The following is a 4573-nucleotide window of genomic DNA, read 5'->3' on the forward strand; positions in this document are numbered from 1 at the left end:
TACCATTGGTTTATAGGAGTGTTCTAATCCCGTTCTTGTTCCCAAATATCCTAGCTTTTGGTAAGGAAAATAGGATAGATTTTATGTGCTTTTATGTTAGGATATGCTTATGTTATGATATATATGTATGAATATGTCTTGTGGTCCTTGGGGCTTATAGTTGCTTAGCTAGCAAACCCCAATGTTTTTATGTCGCTTGGGGCTTATAGTTGCTTAGATAGCAAACCCCAAGATTATTTATCATTTTCATGGTTTAGAGTTATGATTTACCCTACCTCGACCAGTAGAGGACCTAGATGGGTTATCATAAACTACCATGTCATCCAACCTACCTCGATTAGTAGATAGAGGACCTAGATGGTTTATCACATGCCATGTTAATGAGTTAATGACCATTAATATTGTAGTCCTATATGATATATGTTTTTTTATAGTATATGTTTATGATTTAGTCTTATGATTTATGATTTATGATTTATGTGTTAGTAGATTTTCCTTGCTGGGCATTAGGCTCACTCCTTTATTTTTAGCTTGATGCGGGAAAAAAAGTAAAGAAGGCGGAAGGATTCTTGGCACCTTGGCTTGTGCGTTAAGGATGAATGGAATGAATAGACTGCGTGTCAATTGAGGATGGCGTTATTTAGTCTTTTGAATTATGTTTCATTTGTAATTCCACCCTTACTTTTTGAACAATTGAATTAAAGTTCATGTTTTATGTTTTATAAATAATTGGATCCCATACAATATCACATTTTATTTTATATTTTTACTTTATTTTGTATTGATACAATATCTTGGGTTTTCAATTGTAACGCCCCGATTTCCCGAGACGTTACTTAGGGAGTCCATTTAAAAATAATAAACAATAAATACTTTAAGACACTAAGAGAACATATGTATTTAAAATTTAAGCAGCAATGAGATCTCATTATTTAAAAATAAAAATGTTGGACGCTAGGTTTAATAACAAAACATAAGGAAAATAACCATTCAAGTCTGAAAATTTAAAAACATAACATTTATTTCTAAAAACATAAAATAACTGGAGCCCAGCCTCTAACATGTTTCGTCCATGCCTCGAGCCCGCACCACTCACTGCTTTGCTTTGCCTTTACCTGCACACAGAGTACCCGTGAGCTAACGCCCAGTAAGAAGAGCTATGTAGGACATAACTCCCCAAACCAGAAAACATAAACTTTCAACTAAACATAAATAAACATCATAAGCACAATAATCATCGTGTGATATATAAACACCATATCACACTAACATAATGTGAGTTACACTCACACACATAAATACTAACAAGTCATGTTGATCGGACATGAAATGTAATCTGCCTTGCCTGCGCTGTACTCACACTCGGCATTCCCACGGTGGCTACTAGTCTAGCCTGCGCTGTACTCACACTCGGCCGTTCCCTCGAGACATCGTTGCCCTGCCTGCGCTGTACTCACACTCGGCAGTTCCGTGGTGGCATCCTATTATCATGAGTTATACACACCCAAGATAATTCCTGCAAGTGCTATACTCACACAAGCAGCTAAAATCTAGTAGCACGCCTACTCTATCCTCTTAGCATGTCTACTAACTAAAATCTCTAGCACTATCCTCATGCTAGTCAACCTAATGCAACAATTCAGGTCACAAATATAATTACATAACTAACAAATAAGAAAACAAGGTTGTACGCATAACGTACACCCTATGCGCAGATGTCCACTCTTCTTACCTTACACAGTGCGTTTTCCGCTGACGTGTCTCGAACCACTCGCTGCGTCACCTCGATGACCACTAGCTCCTAGACGTCCAATTACACAGCGAAAATTTAGGAAAAAATAAAATAGGCGTTAAGGTTTTGTTTCGAAACCTTAATTATCGAAATAATTTAACTATGCCATTTTAACATGCATGACACGTAAATTAAAACAATTTTCCACAAAAGGTCCAAACCATCATGTCACATACACAAACAATGATGTTTCTAACATATCGCATGAATTCATATAATTACTTTTTATGTGAAATTACCAAAATACCCTTTAATATCATAATTACATTAAAGACTCAATAATTTTATAAAAATTATCATATGACAACAAAATTTAATAAATAACTTTTCCAGAACCCTAAATAATCAGCAAATTCTCATATACGACCAGAAAAATAATTTTTAACATTTATAAATTATTTTTCCTCAATTTCTCAAATAAAACCCAAATAATATAAATAAATACACAACCAAGCCAAAAAATCAAACTAACATACAGAACTGTTTAAAATTCCAAAATAAACTTATAAAAATTATTTTAGAATTTTCTGGGAAAAATAACTAATTTTCTTAATTAATTTATAGAGAAACTAATTAATTAAAGAAAAATTAATAACTGATTAAAAATAGAATCTAACTATACAGATCGGTTCCTACACCCTACAGTAACACACAAAAATTATCTAAGGTTCAGAACAGTAGCATTAATATTTTTTTATATTTAAAATATAACATAAGCCAAATAAATCATGAAAATTTCATAAATGATACAAATTCGAAATAAAATTACAGAGAGCCTTAGAATCTCATTTTAAACATATAAAAAAATTCTCAGAATTTTCAGAATACTTTAAATAATTTTCCACATTTATTTTCTTAAATCACACATTTAAAAGTAAATAATTGAAGAAAATTATCAAATACGATCAAAACTTAAATATAAACGTACAAAGTCATTCTAAAACATACAGATATCATTGAAACATAAAATCATATTTTTCTGAACAATAAAAATATTTTTCATAATTAATCTTTATTTAAACTTCAATAAATCATAATAATTCAAAGAAAAATCAGAAAAATATGAAACCAGTTGGAAAATGCTCTAAAATTAATGTACTAATTTTTAAGATTGAAAAACCAAAAAAAACACCTCAGTAAACACCCAGATCGGGTTCGCCGGGAATATCGCCGGTTTTGTCTTCTTCTCCGGCGACGGCGACTCTATGGCTGACTTTTGCTGCTTTCCAATCCTTCTCTTGCTTGGAAAATGATCCCCTTATGTCCAGAACTTCAAATCAATAGACCCCAGCCCAAAAAGATGTCCGTAACCCCTTGTTCCGAAGTCTTCTTCTCCAAGTCCGGTGTACCGCCAAAAATGGAGCTCAAAATTAGTTTTTCTTGCTCTAGACCATTTCAGCCCATTTCTTCACGTCAAAACCGATTATTGGAGTCCCCTAAGCTTGTTTATCACCAACCACACACACCATACACTCTTGAACACACTTAAATCCAAAATTATCCAAGAATATGCATTTTCTTGGATAAAAATGGTGAATCACAATCCGAGGCTTTATAAATGTATTTCTCACACTCAAAATGTTTATTTCCTCCCCTAGAATGATTCTACAATGCTCTTTACTGCCCAGATTTTTCCCAAGTGCAAGAACTCAAAAATTTCTTCTCTTTAAAAAAAAACGATAAGAACACTCTCTCTATCATGGTAACACGTTTTGGAAATAGGTTTAAAAAAAAAAAAAAAAATTAGCGTTTGAAGTGGTAAAATCCTCTTTTCAAGGAATTTATTTTTTTTTTCTTTAAAAAAAAATAAAATAAATTGACTAAGTTCCACAACTGATATTATCAGTTAAATTTCAAAAATTTAATCAATTTTATGAATATTTAATCATGTTAAAACAGAAGAAATAAAGTCTCTAAAATGCCCCTTGAACCAATCCCAAACTTGAGGGTATTATGGTCTTTTCACAAATTCTAATATTTAATATTATGGTAAATAAAAAAATTACACATAATAAGATAAAATAATTTCAAGCATATTATTATTACTATTATGCTCATAATAATAATAATAATTACTATTATAATTTTTAAATAAATAAAATAACTTAACCCGAGCCATTATTTATTCACTTGACATTATTCTCATGTTGTGATTCCACAAAAACTCAAACATGAGAAACCATGAATTTTATTTCCATTGGAAGTCATACATATCCAATAATCCATCAAAGGAAAAGAAAAAAAAATGACAAGGATGCACACAATGGGAAAATTACGAAATTGCCCTTCCGGGAAAACGGATATTACATCAATAAAGTTATGTTATTTCTTATGTTTGTATCAAAATAGTAGCTATGTCTAGTAGTTTTAATGGTTCAATGTCTTAGAAATAGTTGGGTCATTACACAGTTGGAAGTTTTTCTGTGGTGGTCAGGGCCACCAAGTCTTTGCTGCTAGGGTCCACGGCAGCTAGTTCTTTGGCCCGTTTCTCCATCTCCCTGGTGGGGGTCGGCCAGTTGAAGGGATTGTTACGATGAAATGACAAGTGATTGGTGGCAATGTCTGCTATAATGAAGTATTCGCTGGAAACTCCCCAACTTTGGAGATACCTTCTGTATTAGCTAAATAAACATTAGAGTCCCCATGGATAAAGTAGAAATACCCCAAACGATCTTGTCGAGGGATGGATTTGAGGTCAAAAAGGAAATTTACTTCGTGCGCAGAAGGCACCAACTAGTTTAAGGACTTGTGTAAAACATAGAGGGCTGAGAGGAACTTGAT

General features: G+C 32.7%; 1 long non-coding RNA gene across 1 annotated transcript; it reads right to left on the reverse strand.

Annotated features, from left to right (window-relative positions):
- Positions 1-1115: 1115 nt before the first annotated feature.
- Positions 1116-3481, reverse strand: LOC133821050 (uncharacterized). The gene is made up of 2 exons (XR_009887283.1): positions 2925-3481; positions 1116-1801 (listed from the first exon to the last, which is right to left on the reverse strand). It is a non-coding gene; the product is annotated as an uncharacterized LOC133821050 (long non-coding RNA).
- Positions 3482-4573: the final 1092 nt, after the last annotated feature.

This window comes from Humulus lupulus, chromosome 3 (genome assembly GCF_963169125.1).
Source record: "Humulus lupulus chromosome 3, drHumLupu1.1, whole genome shotgun sequence".
Taxonomy (NCBI): domain Eukaryota; kingdom Viridiplantae; phylum Streptophyta; class Magnoliopsida; order Rosales; family Cannabaceae; genus Humulus; species Humulus lupulus.